At 41.4% G+C, this 18,184-nt stretch overlaps 1 protein-coding gene across 4 annotated transcripts in view; it reads left to right on the top strand.

Moving 5' to 3' along the window:
- Positions 1-296: 296 nt before the first annotated feature.
- The window catches only part of znf536 (zinc finger protein 536), a 167,203-nt gene continuing 149,315 nt past the window's right edge, over positions 297-18,184 (top strand). For 3 of the 4 annotated variants that reach the window (XM_081393155.1, XM_081393151.1, XM_081393152.1), the window contains exons 1-2: positions 297-713; positions 7,532-7,575. The gene's annotated coding sequence lies outside the window, so the exon portion shown is untranslated. The remainder of the gene's footprint in view (positions 714-7,531; positions 7,576-18,184) is intronic. The other variant, XM_081393153.1, reaches the window with a different exon arrangement.

Genomic DNA, 18,184 nt, shown 5'->3' with positions numbered 1-18,184 from the left:
ACTCGCATTCCTATTGGATATTATTTTAATATTAGCCTATTATTATTATTACCAAAGCCTCCCATAATTACAACATAATCATTATATAATCCCACAACAAAGAGTTTATTGAAACAGTAGCTTTTTGTCAACTGCCGGGACACTGAATGTACAATTGCGTTATTCTGCGTCTCAGTCCTCGCGCAAAAGCAACATCGGCCTGAGCGCCGAAGTTCAGCCCCAAAAAAAGTTTCATGTCCTCGCCGAAGTACCTTTTCAGAGGACCTTCTCCCACGTCTCTGAGCGCGTGTCTCGACCGCTGTCTGGACCCCTTTTCCTCTTTCTGTGATGAAGAGGGAGGTTGTTGGTTAGGCTGCGCGCCCCGCTGAGTGGCAATTTCATCTCATATTTACAAACTGATAAGCTTTCTCGTGCATTTGTTTTAAATATGCGCTCCTGTGTGACGCGTTAGCATATAAGAGTGGGAAAAAAGCGCTTCCCGTCTTGGCCGGTTTGTGTGCATGTATGTGTGTGTGTGTGTGTGTGTATGTGTGTGTGATTGTGTGCAACATAACCGGCTTATTTACATTAAATACGCCACAAGGTTACAGTGCAGATGAGCGTCATTTTATCACTCATTACTTCTCTCTTATACTGACTGATGCTCGCTCTCTCCGCTCATCTCACTGGACTTTTTCTCGAGGATACAAGACTTCAGATACTTTCCCCAAAAGGTAAGCACATTTATTTTTCAATTGTAGCTATTTGTAGCTAGTGTTTATCCACGGTGTTATTTAAACGGCGACAGGCATCAAAGCCAATTACGCCTCGTCTGAATAACGGGACTGACAATGTGAGTGAGGATAGACAGATTTTAATAATTGTTCACGGGGAAGTCAAGGTCAATAAGATGATCCGATGGAGTGAAATTCGCTTTTGAGTCTCTCCGCGTGGGGAAAATAGACGACTCGGGATGATATTCCGTGCACCGGGGCTGTTTTATCAAGGGTTCAAGCTTTTAGTCCCATCAAATGCCGCAAGACTCTCTCCGCTCTCTGTGAATGGACGACAATGGAGTGCCTTTTTAACGGTACAATGCTTTTCACCGTCCAGATAGGGGGAGTCCGAACGGACAGATGAGGGGAAATGTCTTGTGATGCTGGCCGATCGCTATCAATGAACGCGTTTATATTGAGATTAAACTCAAAGGCGCTTTTTCATCACTCGGGATGCGCGAGGAACAGTTGGGAAACGGATTCGCGAGAGGACGATCATAACAGGTCCGAAGCACGCGCGCGTGTGTGTTTGTGTAGACTATATACTTTAACCCCATCAGCAGTATAAGAAAATGATCAGCTCAATTATGTGGACATGCTTTATTATTTAACGAAGACATTCTTTCGCAACGCGTCTTGACGTCCGGATGAATTTAAAGGTAAGAAGTGGTTAGATCAGTTGTGGATTCGCGGGTGGTTTTCGCTCGATTCGCTTTCTAAAAGTCAGTTTGTGCTAATGATGTGTGTGTTATTATATTTCTCTATTTGACTGAAATACATGCAATGTTAATTGTCTAAAACGTTGTCGCGCCGGATAATAAAACGGCTTCTTATCGAAAGCGTTGCTGGAAGCCATTGCACGCGCTTAGATTAACTTGTTCCAAAGGAAAAACACGCTGTTGTATCTTCTATGTGGCTCTTATAAGGATAACTTTATTAATTAAGTGTAAAGGCACATCGTGCATTATTACTGTAAGGTGGATAGAAGCTTTCCAGGGATGCGCACCAGATTCGCTCGTGCTGGCCAGGCAGAGATATGGAGCTGTAAGAAAGTTTCCTCAAATCTCTGCTCAAACTTTCTCACTTCAGCCCCAAGGGTTTTGCGTTTAGGATTTCAGCTGAAGTGAACACAGATCGGTTGGAGAATTAGGATCAAAGTTACCCGGTGCATGCCATGTGTCAAAACTTGTGAGATGGAAGAGCCGGTGAGACCTGCCATTTTGTGCTGTGATCGACCTCTTATGAACAGAAGCCTTATGATGGCATTCAACAACTGAGGGCTAAATGTCATATCAGACTTAAAAACCTTTTTATCTGCGGGAAAAAAAAACACGCACATCTCCCCTGGAAATGGAGATTTGAACGACTGTTGCGAATATTGTCGCTTGGGGAAATGATGTATTACGGAGGAAAAAAGAACAAGAAAGTTGCATGAATTGGAGATTAGGATAGGAATGCGCGCGGGAGTGCGGGAATAATTGAAGAACAGATAAAATGTAGTATGTTGGCATGATTGTGAGCTGCGTTTCGACACACAATAAAATCATTCAGCTCATTGTGTTACGCATATTTTGATACTTCACAAATTATAACATTGCCAGGGTCAGAATTGTAACAGGACACATTGCATCAAGCATCTATTGCGTGCACTTCAGGTGCTTAAGTCTTTATGAAAGGTCTTTATAAATCTAGCAAAATTGATTTGCTGTCTCATGCCTTCAGATCCAGGTGCAGATTGCTCATGTCACTTTATATGAGATGACCCAGAACTTTTACTTATGGAAAAGAATATTAAACACACACACACACACACACACACACACACACACACACACACACACACACACACACACACACACACACACACACAGTCAGCTACTTTTAGTTTGTATGCATCTTTCATTATGTTGAAATGAGATAACTGTTTTTTCCTCAGGTTCATTGTTCATGGAAAGGGACAAATAGCAGGCGGCACAGATGTACCGTCATTGTTTAACGGATATTATGTCTGTAATAGTGTCTGGGCGTAGACATTTTTGTCAGCTCTTTTCATTTTTCTGATTTGAAATGACGTTGTGATGTAGGCAAGTCACACGTTCTTTTCAGAATCCCACACAATTCATTTGAAAGGCCAGCATTAACATGACCACAAATATAGCCTTGTAAGCCCCTTTATGAATTAAAATAAATTAATCAATAAACAGTAAGCTGGATTAATGTGGACAGTGAGAAAGAGAGAGAAAATAGTCATGCATAGTGTGTGTTTACAATTGATAGGCTATCCGAATTAAGGTTATTGTATTGAGTGAAATGCTTGATTTATTTAACAGCAAGCTTTAATTGTTTTTCATTATAGGCTAATATAAAAATGGTTTCTAGAGTTTGATGCTAAATAATGCATGTTGTTTTAAAAATACTTGACTAATTAGCAAAATAATAAAAATAGCTGCAGCACGGGATACCCACAGTCTTAGAGGTGTTGATGGTGCAATTTTTGCTTATTGCTGCTGTTTTTTTTATTTATTTATTATTAATTAATTATTATTTTTTGTGGTCTTCTTAAATACATTATCAGCTGAAAATGTATATCATGCTCACTTAGAATTGATCATCTATGAGACAATTTTTTTTTTTTGGGGGGGGGGGGGGAGGAAAAATATCAAACTCGTTTAAATGCAGTGAGAGAGAGGGTGTTATGAAGACTCTTGTGAATACACTCTGCCAGTGCAACTGATAGCAGTTCGATGGGGCTAAACAGACCAAGCCAATCCTGTCAAAATGTCTCCTCCCTGGTGTGTACGCTCTCATTTACATATGCGTCTTGCACTCATTCGGCAGGGAAAGTGTGTGTTGTGTGGCAGAACTTGGCAGCGCTCGAGAGCGTTAGTGTGTCCCTAGGTCTGCATGCTCGCCGCCGCCGTCACCAGTAAACCCCGGTGTGTGGAAGTGCACCTCACCAGGGCAGTGCCAACAGGCAGGAGAGACGAGCCCTCTCTCTCTTTCTCTCTCTCTGTCTCCAGGCCTGTCAGTCTCCAGCTTAGCCGGCTGGATCTGTGCTTGAGCCTTGGAGACTTGATCAAACAGCCATTCCACACTTAAATGCCTCCCCGCTCCTTTTAATTGGAGGAAATTGTCTTCCAGATGCCCGGGCCCTAGCCAGGCAACTCAGGGGGGACGGTATGGCAGGCAAGGCCGTGGCGTTTAGGTATTAATTGATATGTGATGTGGAGACACCGACCTCGCTCCTCCACCCCGTCGTCGCCCTCATTCCCTTCCTCTCCTGTTCCGAAGTCTCAGGCCTCTCCCATCGTGGCAGTAGAATCCCTAAACGCCAGGAGTGTCACGTTTATTTGTTGGGGGGCGTTTACGTGATGCTGTTGGCTTGACAAAGTAATGTTAGTGACCTTGATTAGGAAGGTTATTTTAACTTCTTTTTTCAAAAAAAGTACACTCTTAAAAATAAAGGTTCTGTATTGGCATTGATTGTTCCATAAATAACTTTTAACATTAATGTAACCTTCCCATTGTACAAAAGTTCTTTATTGTGGTCTTTAAGATTTATTAAAATATTATTTACACTGAGAAAAAAAAAAGAGGTTATTTTAAGTACTGCTCACTGATGGTTCTTCAATGAACTCCTTTTTTGGAACCTTTATTTTTAAGAGTGTAGAATAAATTGGAATCCCCCCCCCCACCCACCCACCTCCCATTATATTGTAATTGAAATTATTTCCAAACATCCACATTTTCAGGATAATGTTATGGGTGTGGTTCAGTACCAATCACTATCCTCTGAAAGTACATTTAGAAAAAGAGTGCCTCACATTACTCCTATGCCTGTCCTCTCCAATTGATTAAGCGCATAATTCCCTGTCATTCAATATTCGCCTGTGTACAGGCGAAGACACAGTTCAGCATGTCACTTTACGTAATATAAATGGGAATGTTCGGTTACTGACAGATGTCAACTTTTGTATTTAACAAATAATTATAGTGGAATAAGGACATTTCGTTATGCACATGTCACTTATAAATGAGTGATGATTTCTAAGGCTTTTCGTAGTCATTCGAAACAGACAGAGAGAGATAGAGAGGGGAGAGGGTAGAGGAGTGGAAGTTTTTGAGCGGGCTAATCACAGACGTCAGTCAGTGTGTGATCTAAGAATAAAGAGTGCCCTGACAGATGAGGTGGTGACGGATGATCTTGTCTCCACTGCCTCATGCCAGGGTGCCACCAGAAGGAGCGTCTGTCTGTCTACGGAGCGAGAGAGAGAGAGAGAGAGAGAGAGAGAGAGAGAGAGAGAGAGAGAGAGAGAGAGGGTCCTTGCTCTACTCCACCCTGGGGCACTTTCCATGAGGAAAATATATAGATAGACTAATGGCGCTGCAATGAATATCGAGCATTGGAAGGGAAGCATACGTTACAGTTAAAGTTAGCCCATGCGCAGATGACAGAGCCGAACAGATGTGTGCAGATGTTTTGTATCCCTCTAAATATTTTCCCCCCTTTCTCATAATTCTCTCCTGTGGGGAGAGGGAATGGGTGGACAAAATTCAGCCCTCCAACACCACACACATGCTCACACTCTCTCACACATCTCAGAGAGAGAGAAAGAGAGAGTAAAGAAAGGCTGTGGGACATTTGGTCATTATGGAGAGTGTTGAATCGGTCAGGTTTACACAGCCTTGGGAGACATGGTCAGCCTTCGGCTACGGCCTTACTCCTTTTCCAGAAATGGGACACCTATTTAGCTGTCCACACCCAAACTTTTTTTTTTTTTTTTTTTTTTTGGATAATTGCTGAAAAATGAAGCTAACTTTTTATTACAAACCAACAAACAATTCCCATGTGCTATATGGCACCGTCTAACATGACGGCGGGCTTTTCAGTTGGTGAGATGCACAAAATTACAGCCATGTCATCTCAGTAGACAGGGGCTTTGCACAAACAAGCGACTTCCTGTCAATCACTGGCCTTAAGCACATGCTATTATGTTGTTTTGCATTCTAATCCGAGCTCTTAAAATAGTGGTAAATATTTGCAGTGCTGCAAAGGCACCAAAAATAGTGGCAGATAATTCTGATGGCTGGGTGGTCCGCCGTTAGAGCGTAGGGCATCTCTGTTACAAGATGTCTCCAGATAATTGGGGGAGTTTAACAACGCCTACCCTTGAACTGTTTCCAGGTCGTGACCCCAACGGGTGCACCATCCACCCCGAGTGTGAGGGATGGCAGCCCCCAGGAGGGCAGCCTGGTTAAAATGGACGCCACTGAGAAGTAAAGAGGGACCCTGCACCTTTAATTATGATCAAGAGGTTTTCTCCAAAGGACGGAGGCGTAGCAGTTATGTTGCCTCGTAAATCTGCCTCAGATGCAGTATATTGTGTTGAACTATTACGGTACACTATTATACTGCATATTCAACTGGCTCTTCAGGACCTGATTTGCATAATTGGATCTTTAATGAAACTTGCCTTGTGGAACAAAAAAGGGAAAAAAAATGAGGAGAGAGATGAAAAAATACATTATAGTATTATAGGCAAACCCCAGCGAGTATTTGTGGTGGGAAGTTGTCTAAAAAAAAATAATACAAAAACGAGAGAGAACATGGAAAAAAAGGAGCCTGTTTAAAGCAGCGCATGAGCAGTGAAGTGACCTACGTTATGTACATCCCGTCACTTACCAGGACATGCACGCACACATACATCACTGGCGGGGCTACAAATAGGATGAGAAGTACCTCTGAAAGCTATACATACTCAGCCAGGTCTCAGGGGTTATTACTACAATAGCTGGATTTCTTTAGCCTGAGGGATTTTCGTTTCTCTGTCGGCACTCGTTCCCTCCACTTGTTACTCAGGGAAGATGGGTCCTTTGTAGGGAAGCCCAAGCCGCTCGCATGTTGGAATTCCTCTGCTGCAAATATTTTGACAATTCCCAGTCAGATCTGCGCGGACTGAGTTTCTCTTTCGCCCCCTCCACTAGGGGTGCCGTATCAAAAGCTCAAAACTTAGTTTTTAATCTCTGTAGCTTTGTGTGCATAATCACCGCAACGATTTTACACAGATATATTTATGTGTTTCCAGACACTCTATAATCCATAACATCTGTTTCTGGCTGATTTGTGACTTAGAATTGTTTTTATTGGTTAATTAAAATGCATGTGTCTTTTCTTCCTGTTCTTGAGCAGTTGAAGGTTAAAACGCTGATAGTGACCCTTTCGAACAGACGTGACAGTCATGGTTAATGAAATGTTATTTGTCCTTTCTTTGAAGGGCCTATAATTTAAAAAGTGAAGGAAAGAAAAACTGAGAGCAAAGGAATATGAAAAAGAGAGCGGGGTAAAAAAAAAAAAAAAAAGGAAAAGAGGCGAGCTATTTAGCTGCACTGTAGCAGGAGTGGTTTGTATCCAGGGGGGAAGAGTGTTGTTAATCAGGGAGAGAGGTTAAAAACGGATATTAGCTAAACGATGATGATTTATCATTGGAGGAGGGGGCCGAAAAACACAGAGGTGACTCCACTCCAGAGGCCTGGGAGTGGATCATATGGCTGCGTGGTTCACAGGTGGCTATTAGCGCAATGTTGGAGAGGGGCGGCAAAAGGAGACAGAAAAAGAGGGAGGGAGGGTGTGGAGAAAAAAAAAAAAGTAGTGCCACAGCTAGCGGCGAGCTGCCATTTACCCTGTATGTGCAAACGACTCTTTCACTTACTCTCTTTTTCCTTCTCCCTCTCTCCCTCTTTTTTTTTTTTTATATCTCTCCACGCTCTGCACTTAGGAACTTTCAGCTGACAGTGTGTCCCGGTCCTTGGTATCTCACAGGTAGGCTCATGTTATTTTTACTCCCCCCCCTAATTTCCCCCTGAATACGACCCTTTTATGTTTTACACACACCACACTCACACAGACGCTCACGCACACACTTGCAGAGTCACACTAACACACGGTCAGAGTGCTTGTGCTGTTGATTCTCCCGGTAATGATGTCATTGCGATAGTGGAGGAGAGCAAATGTCTCCTGATTCCTCCATTTAACGGCTGGCTGAATTGGCTGATAATGATAGCATTGGCGTCTCCAGCCTTACAGACAGATCAGACCCTGTGAATTAGCAGCTCCTAACCAGTGAGAGAGAGAGAGAGAGAGAGAGAGAGAGAGAGAGAGATGGCATATGGAGGGGAAAGAGGGAAGCACTGGCACTAGCAAAGAGAGCGAGCGAGAGAGAGAGAAAGATAGAGATGTTGAAAGAGAGAGAGAGGGTGATGTATTTAACATATCTGTGCTGTGCTCTTGAACAGGCTGTGAGAGATCTGTGTGTGGCAGTGCTGATAACTGCCGCTTGATATCAGTCAGGGACATGACCGCCTGTTTGCAAAGCTCTTTAATGCCTCTGCACGTCTGTCCTGCTACTTTGAACTGAATCATGGTCACATCAGGGCCATATCGTTCAATATCTGACCTTAATATTAGAGTTTGATTCTGTAGAATAGAATTAATATACTTTAAACAATTCAATGATATTATTGTTATTTAAAGTGCAATTTTTTTAAATGAACGGTTGTAGATGAAATCCATGACACTGAGCGTTATTATTATTAGTTATTTTCCTCAGTGTTTTGTTTGCCATTTTAAATTTTATATTTCTAAATATGAATGCATCTTTCACTCGAAAGGCTCTTTTGCAAATATTGAGCGACTTTAAACACCATGCAACCGAGATCTCCTCCAAAATCTCTAATAGAGTTTTACTGTTTTTCTTGCGATCTTAAAGTAAATAAATAGGTCCGAATGCTAATGAGCGTTCCAAGCTTTGAACACATGGCCCTCTGTGACCGTCCGCCCCACACCCCTCTAGCCACACCAGCAATGCCACATCTTCAGACCCGCAGTGTCATAAGAGTACACATACCTGCCTACATTTTTTTCCCCTTCAGAATAAATATGAAGTATATACCTAGTTCTGCTCATTTCTGTCACTCTGGGCCAAGGCTGAGGACAGGTCCAATTTCAATGGGTCAACATTTTTTAAATTAAAAGAGAATATCACACTTTGAATCGATGACAAATTGGGTTTATCATTATAAAATGTATCTAAATAATAATTATTTATTTATTTATTTTGTCTTTAAGTTTAATTGTTTTATTATTATGTATTTATTTGGAAGTCACACACAGGTTTTTTTTGTTTTTGTTTTTTTTCATTTTCATTTTTGTCATTGAAATTGAACATTGTAAGATCATAAAAGGATTAATTTGTGTATTATTGCAGTGCTTGTGGTGGAGGGTTGACTAACTTTTGTATGGGAATAATTGCATTGTTTAAATCCTGTACACACACATACACATTTGCTATCAGCCACCTGGTTGCTTTGTTTGTAGAGGGCTGTCAGTCCTGTGAGAAGCACTTTAAGTAACTCTTGCTGAAGGTGAGAGTTAAACAGTATTTACTTTGGGGAATTTGCCTGTATTTATCTGCCTTAATACAGAGGTGAATTTTAAAGGGGCTCTCAGAGAGAATTCCCCCGATGCTCAGCTTACTTTACACACCTTTTAAGTCTTAAGATGTGTTTCTCCCCTCCTGCTGACGCTTACCCATAACACTTCTCCCACAATCTCCGCCGATTTTCACAAATCAGCTTCTTTTCCCTCTCCCCCTTTCTTGTCTGTTATTGTTTTTGTTCTCTCGCCTGCTTCCTTTTTTCAGTCTTGATCACGAAGTGTTGTTGTCTGTCTCTTAAGTTGCCCGTTTCATCTCTTTTGTTATGGCGTCTGTGCCAATCGTTGTAATTGGGAGAAAGCTAAGTTAAGTGAGTGAAGGAGAGAGTGTGGGGTAACTTGCCTTGTTACTTTTCCCCACGTTTTTGTAAATAAGGCTGTCAGTATAGATCAGCCTGTGGTAATGTGGACGATCCAATCCACTCCAAACCCACATGACTGGAGGCTGGAAAAGAATGGAAGGCATGTTCAGAAAGGACAGCTTAGAGTTCAGTTACACTTCTGGAAGTTTTTACGCACGACTTCATTGTGTCAGATCGACCGCCAACATCCTTTTTAACTTTCCGAGGTCAAGAGAACTGGTACAAGATTGAACCTGTTTACGTTATTGTAGGGAAATTCAAGTTAAAAAATTCAGAACTGTATTGGAAGTGTACGTTTACAGCACATGTTCTGTGTCTAGACATTTCTTGGGAGAACCAAATGGACTTTGACACCTCATTTTGTTTCCTGCTTGCGTTTGAAAGCATGTGTATTTCACATAAATGGTGTCAATTCAGTTTCGATGTGCTTTTTTAAATATAAACACGATATTTATAGTTTAGATTTTTTACATGTAATTGTGGGTTGGATTTCGCTAAGATGCTTAAGGATTAATTAATTTCACGACGCTAATCAGAACATTATGGATATCGGCTTTTTTCAGAGCGAGAGCGACTTTCATAACAAGTTGAGCCAGCGATGACGTGATTTGCACAGAGGAAGGGGCCTGTGGTCTGGTGTTGATCATTAACACTTTTCCTGTATGTGTGGCCCCCTCATCAGGCGGCTAAAAGATCATCTCTGTTTAAATTTGCATGATGATGGTACTGTGACCAGTCATCGTTAGATCAACTAACTAGAGAGGCTTAAGGTTGGGCAGAGAAGATTCATGATCCCCCCCCCTCCCCCGATCTCTCTCCGTCTTGGGAGGTCCCCTTTAAAGTGCAAACCTCAGCCCCCCTCTCATCCCGCGTCTCCAGGAATGATGATCCGACGCAATCCCGTTTCTGCACGAGCCAAACGGGGAAGCTATGTGAGATTTTCCCCTCGGTTTATATATTTTTCTTCCTCTCTCTCTCTCTCTCTCTCTCTTTCCCCTCAGTCTCTCTTAGCCCTCACTCAGCCCTGCTGATTGCTGTAGCCTCAGGGCTCTCCGGCGCACACTACATCCCTGTGATTATATTAATGGCCTCCCGCGCTGGGTTTGGAGGCTGAGGACGGCCGGGGTAATGCGAAGCATTGCCGAGGAACAGTTAAGGAGATGGACCTCTGACCGCAGGGGGTCTCGGGATCAAGGCCCAGGTGGGCCACGGCGTAGCTCCACGCTCCCTCTGGGCAGGCCACTTAACTCGCAACGCCTCAGTGAGCGCCCTAACCACAGCCGTAACAGAGAGCGCGCACGAGAGAAAGAGAGAAAGAGAAATGTGATGTGGGGTTTCTGTGTCTGCTGTGAAAAAGGGAAGTTATGAGTGAGACAGAACAAATCACACCCAGAGGCTTTTGGCTAAAACTCACAAAGCTGGCTAATAATTCTCCTCTGAGAAGTATTGATCTTTATTTGTTATTATGTGACTTCTAGGCACTCTCGCACGTTTATTTGTCTTCATTAGACTTGAACAGCACCTGCAGCATTGTTACTCCAAAATGGAGTGTGTGTATTTGCGTTATTGCATACGAAAATGTTTGTTTGCCTCCCGTGCTATGTGTCTGTGTGTTAGCGCCTTTATTTCGGAGGACTTTGTTATTTCTTTCTCTCTAATTTGGGATTTATTGTGAAATTGCCGTGTGTGTACATGTGTGAAATGCCGTCTGCCGCTCTGCACCGAATATATCTCCTACTTATGTGTCGGCTTGATATGTGGAGCAGGATTCATTCATGTTGCACTTGTGAGGTGGGAGCCGCGGGGGTCCGTCTCCCCTCGACTGGATGTTTGATCAAGGCTCATGAGGGGTCTGCCCCGTCCCATGCTCCTCTGTTTCATCCTCTCGCCCTGGCCGCAGGATCCCCGCTTTCCACACTTTTGTTGTCATGAGTAATCTCGGAACTGATCTTAATTATGGAGGCCGGGTCTGGTTCTTTCTCTACCGTCCAAATGCGCTTTTAATCAATGTAGTGAGTTAGTTATGAGCAAGGGGGAGGTACTCCACACCTCCAAGCCTAGGGCTGCATTCGAAATCGCATACTTCCCTACTATATAGTAGGTGAAAAACAGTATGTGACAAAAGAAGTATGTCCAAATTCACAGTACTCATAAAAGAGTAGACAAAAAGTAACCGGATGACCTACTACTACCGGCAAGATTCTGAAGTTTGCATGCGATGGACACTTTACTATCCCATGAGGCCACGGGATAGGATTTATGAATGGCAGTGAAGCGACATAAGCTGGTAGGTCATATGATAATGACAGCATGCCAAATGTGGTACGTCCGGATTATATTCCTTCTACAGACACTATTTAGAACATACTTTTTTAGCGGTCCTAAAGTAATTACATATTCAAAATAAGTACCTACTCAAGAGAGTATCCGATTTCGGACGCAGTCTAGGAAGAGTGAGAAATAGCTGGAGAGAAGAGAGCATCGTGGGACTGTGTGGAGGAATAGAGCAGGTGTTTGAGAGGAGCTGGGAAGCTAAAGGTAAAAGATTGCACAGGGATTCTTGCTTTTGGAGAGGAAGTGTTGCAAAACTCACTATAGCAGCATTTATGGTAGATACATGGGTTTAACAAAAAACAAATCTATATGTGAAAGTGCACTGGACAAATATTAGTTTATCACAGCCAGTGAATGACAGATATGTTGGCAGATATTTGCCATTTTGGGATCATAATGGGGCAAATGGGATCAAATTTGGAACAATCTGATGATACGTGTGGCAGCTTGGCTTATTATCAGTAGCGTTAGTTCTCGATGGTGTCAGTTGAAATATATATTTAAAAATATTATATATAAAGACATTAACACTTTCATTTAGCAAGAACGCATTCAACTGATCATAAGTGGTAGTTAGGACATGTACATAGTTATTATGATTTCAAATATATGCTGTTCTTTTTTACTTTTTATTAATCAAAGAAAAATATTAAGCAGCGCAACTGTTTTAAAATGATTAATAATAAGAAATGAGCAGCAAATCATCCTATTAGAATTATTTCTGAAGGACCATTTGTCACTGAAGACTGAACAATTGTATTAAATTGTAATACTATTTCACAATATTACTGTATTTACTGTTTTTTTAATTAAACAAATGCAGCCTTGATGAGCATAAGAGACTTCTTTAAAAAAAAAAAAAATCATAACGATTTAAAATTTTTGAACATGTTTGTATTTCTATATTTTTTCTATAATAATTATTTCTATATTTCTATAACATATTTATTAATATAAAATTCTATATTAGTTTATATATATATATATATATATATATATATATATATTCTTTCACATATATATTTATATTTAAAAAATGTGTATAATCACATATATTTCAATTTTATTGACCACTCTGCTCTCAAAACTGGATAACAGGCCTAAGGAAAATGGATCAAAAATTGGAAAGAAAGCAGAAGGAGAAGCAGCGGGAGTGGGATGAATCGAGAAAGATGGATTCCATTACACATAAACATGCTTTAAGCACTGATAGGATGATCCATTGGGATTAGTGAGGAAATCCTGATGGACATTGAAAAGGTGACCAGTCGGAGAAAAGCGTTACTACATGCTCCACTGCAGACGCCACACGCATTCATACAGAAACGCAAACAAACTGGGGTTATCCTAAAGGTCAAAGGGAGGCCCTCTTAGCACAACCTCGAGGGCTTAACGTCAACCAGCTTTATAAATCAAGGATGAATATGTGTGATTGCTTCAGTGGGCCTAGATTTCAGGAATGCTTTATCAAACATTTGTGTATGCTGACTTTTCAGTTTTGATTGCTTTTTTGTGTGATTTACATTGAGTTCCATATTTGTGTCCATGTACAATGCTACTTTAAATTTATTTTATTTTATTTTATTTTATTTTTAAGCAAAGTGTCTCATAAAAAGAGTGTCTCAATTAACTGGAAGGAAGCACAGTAAAATCTTAAGAAAACAACTGAGAATTCACTTATACTGTTAAAATCTACAGACGAATCCTTAAAGCTGAGAGTTGAGTCACTGAACAAATGAGATTGTGTTCTATTGCAAGTGTGTGTGTGTGTGTGTGTGTGTGTGTGTGTGTGTGTGTGTGTGTTTTTGACCAGAAACAAAAGCAAGTAAGTTCACATCGGGGCAGATTTGGATAAGAATCAGTATAGTGATTTGCGGCAGGGGATCTAGATATTCTCATTAGGTATGCATGGTGGCATTCCCACATCTTGTCTCTATATTATTAAAAGTAGTTTGCCCATAGGCTGCCTCTGTGCTGAAGGAAGTTGGACAGATGGCCATGTTTTTTTAATAGATCACAACCATATCTAAAGCACGGCAGAGGATGAGAGAAACGGATAGCACTACCTCTCTTTCACTGGCTGCTGGATTCATTCAGGGGGGCAAATGCTCCTCTAGCTATAGCCTTCATGAGTGTAGCGTTTCATTAAATAGACTCTAAAACTAATACAACATTCAGTGACTTCTCGCTGTGGATGACAAGTTAATTTGCTGTTTATGCCTGTGTATGTCACATTATATAGCAGTTGCGAAGGTCTTCCGAATAGTGTGTGTGCTGTGAACTGTTTTTAATCTTACAAACCCTCCTTAGCCTTTTTGTGCCTGACTGAAAGTTACTCATAACAGGATGTTTAATGTATCGCAGAGAGAGAGAGAGAGAGGGAGATTATGTCTATGTGGTTGCACTATTTCTTGATATATACGGCATGTCAGGCAGCCATTGTCTCCTGGGTAAAGAATGATAGTTCAAATACCTACCATCTCTCCCTTGGTGCTCCAAATGCTCGCCTTTGAAGTTTTTATAATCCATCTGTCATCTTGGAGCGGGGAGGGCACATGTTCTGTACTGCTCAATTATAGAAATTTCTTTTTTGCCAGCCACATTGAGACAGAAAACGAATATGGACGGCGCAAAGAGAACGAGGGGGATAAAAAACTAAATTTTGCATTCTTCAATTTGTCACCACTTAAAGGGACAGTTCTCCCCAAAATCAAAGTTCTTTCATCATTTACTCACCCTCATGCCGTTCCAAATCTGGAACACAAAAGAAAATATTTTGAAGAATGTCTTGATATATACAGATCAAACGTTTTAGTTAGTACAATTTTTATTATTATTATTTTGAAAGAAAGAAAATTATATTTTTTTCTATTTGAAATAAATGATGTTCTTTTGAACTTTCTATTCATTAAAGAAACTTGGAAAAAAATGTCATGGTTTTCATAAAAATATTAAGCAGCACAACTTTTTTCCACATTGATAAGTATCTCTTGAGCAGCAAATCAGCATAGCCTATTACAATGATTTCTTAAGGATCATGTGACACTGAAGACAGATATGATGCTGGACATTTAGCTTTGACATCACAGGAATATATTACATTTTAAAATAGAAAATGTTATTTTAAATTGTTATTATATTTCATAATATTACTGTTTTTGATCAAATAAATGCAGCCATGGCAAGTATAAGAGACTTCCTGACTATATACGAAGTCAGTAGGATCCAATATTTTTGGACTCAATTCTTCAAAATATATTTTATGTTATCCCAAAGAAAGGAACAACATAAGGGTGAGTAAATTATAGAATTTTAAATTTTTTGGTGAGCATTTTAACATTCAGTCTCGATTTCTCAATTACTTTCAGACCCAAAGCACATGCACACAGGTGCTCACACACTCACTAGTTTTGGGTGGAAAGCCTAAAATATTTCCTGCTGTTACAATTCTAATGAATTTTACAGGGCTGATTTTGAACATTTTCAAGAGGCTAAAATGAGTAATAGCCTAACAAAAACATTAAATTGATCAGTTAATCAAAAAATTTTATTCCATCTAAATATTTGTTTATTTGCTGTGAGAAAAAGGAAAACGGAGAATAACATGCATGTGAATGGGATGTCCCATGCAGAACGGAGCAGAGAGGCTATTCAACACACATCCTAATGCAGTCTGTCGCAGTACATGGCGGTAAAATCATGTTTAATTAGAGAATGCGGTATAGGCATGCAGAGGTAAAACCCTATTTGTAGAACACAGAAAAGACTGATACATAAAACTAGATATAGAGAGAGTCAACAAGAGGAACTGATTACTTCAGATATGGTTTCTTAAAGAGCAGGTAGAAAAGAAAACAACAGCAGTTGGAAATCAGATATCTGAAACGTTTTACCTTTTAATATTTTCTTTTTACATCACCGTTAGATCTCTTTGAGTCTCGTGCTATCAGAAGTGAATAGCGAAACATGAAGAAGGGAAGAGGAAGATGAAAGATTGTGGTCGGCAACGATAAAAGGAAATCGTACGTTCTTTTGTTGTTTTTGTATCATCGATATTTGGGGTATAATTGTTTTGTTGGCGTTATATTTATGGTGGAACAACACGTAGGCCTTTTTTCTGGCTAAATAAAAGCAGCACCCATCTGCCTCTAGACCGGCTCCAGCCTCCTGCTCATCGCAAAAATAATGCGCGTCCTAATGACTTCCACATATTTGGAAATCTCCCTTTTGAAATTGGTCTTGGCAGATTATTTGCAGGTACTTGAGTTGCATCTGTTTGCAATTTTGCAAATGTGGAAGACTTTAATATGGCACTCTTGCTTTGGAATGATAGGGGCTATTCTAATCCTGGGGTAGTACCGGCTGTCATCACAAAAAGACCTTCGCTTTTCTCTTTCCTTCTCTCGGCGGAAGAAGAGAAACGAGAGATGGGATATCCAGCGTCCAGGTCAAGGTTAAAGTTGCGAGAAGCGTCCTGGTCCCACTGTTTTGGGGAGAGTGGATGAGGGAGAAAGAATGTAAGAGAGGGGAGGAAGGACATTCAAGCCAGGCTGAAATCATTGTGACTTCAGTTCTTGTTAGTTCTACCATGTGGCAAGCAGCTGACCAGCCTAAGCCATTTGATTCTCTCGCTCCTTTTTTTTTTTTTTTTTTTCAAATATAAACTCAACTATCTGTTCCACTTTCCAAGCCTGTGCTGCGCCTGTGATTTCTCTCCCTCCGTTTTTTGTCTCGCTTTCTTACCCAGCAGATTGCAATTGTATAGGTGGTTACAATTACATTCATTACAGATTTCATCAGCGGTGTTTATTCAGTCTGACGAAAAATGAAAAGGCGAACTTTTAACTCCTTTGTTTTGTTTCTCCCCCCCCTCCCCCCTCCCGCTCTCTCCTGAAATTTTGGAGAGGTTTTGTTTTATTAGGAGTGAGGGGCAGGCGATGCCAGACAGGGAATTATGTTGAAAGTGTATGCCTTGCAACTTTTCTCCCTGTTGGAAATGTTTATTTGAACAGTAAGCTCATGATTTGAATATTTGTAATCCATGCTTAAATTTACAGGCCAGATGAACTTTTTGGCACAGAATCGCAACCATAAGTAGGATTTTCTCAAAAGCTTTACAAAATTTTAAGCCATTTGCATGGCTTATCTAATTTAGAGGGAGGGGGGGACGCCTCGCCCTTCTATTATTTTCATACCTCTGAAAAAGAACATTGTTCCACCCTTAATGTATATGCATACCTCTACCGCCAGTCTATGGTGACCAATGCTCAAAGTACTTAGCGGGAGACAAAGGGAAAAAGGGAACAGGGAAAGACGAATACATAAATACATGTGTGCGAGGGGGGAGTGGGGAAATGTATGCAGTGGCCGGGGCGCTGGAGTGCTTTTTCACTCTGTTCAATTCAAATGAGTTTACTAGGTATTGACTTCTGGTGCTGGGAGAGGCCACCCATCTCGTAGGCTGGGCGGTCTTCTCAGCGCTGCGCGCTTTCTTAAATGATGCTAATCAGTCCGGCAGGGCCTGGCCTCTGTCCACCATCAGTTTTTCTGTAATTCAGATGTGGTGAGAACCTGAAATTAAACATGTCTGCGTGTGCGCTGTGAATGGAAGTGTTGAGACGTGCGTTTTGGTGTGTGCGTCCGGGTCCGGGTCAAGGAAAACCGAATTAGCAGATAGGGGAAATTGCTGAAGCTCTGGCTTTCTCTTGGTCATGTTGAGGGTGAATGTCAACACGATTTAGCCACCGCCCCGTCTGCTGACTGGCTCCGACTCTGTCTTTTTCACGGGCATCGTACGCGATCTAAGTTTCAGGTTTTTACGGTCCTTCAGTTGTGTTTATAAGATGAATCGTTTATTTGTGGCTGTCGTGTTGTCTATATGCGTGTGTGTGTATGTATGTTGACAGCAGGGCGAACAGCTGACTCGACGGTGTAGCCATTGCCCTTGTTTCAGCTTGGCTCTCGGTGGTGTGAAAAAGCTCGCTCTTTGAGGGCATTATATAGATTAATGGTTTGGGCCAAGGGCTCCTGGGAGGCCTAGCGTGAAGCCCTGGACTCGACTGGGATGGAAGGGAGAGCAGAGAGACTGGAGCCCCGGCCTGCTGAAAGCAAACACAGGCTTCTGGTCTGGATCTGGAGGGATGGAGTCGGAGCATCATCTGCTCCAAGCTGCTCATTATATCAGCACGACCCTCCTCTCCTCGCCAGCACTAAACACTCACCAGAGCGCGCACACACACACA

This window comes from Scardinius erythrophthalmus (genome assembly GCF_964197995.2).
Source record: "Scardinius erythrophthalmus genome assembly, chromosome: 2".
Taxonomy (NCBI): Eukaryota; Metazoa; Chordata; class Actinopteri; order Cypriniformes; family Leuciscidae; genus Scardinius; species Scardinius erythrophthalmus.
This window is presented reverse-complemented; position numbering and strand designations above follow the sequence as displayed.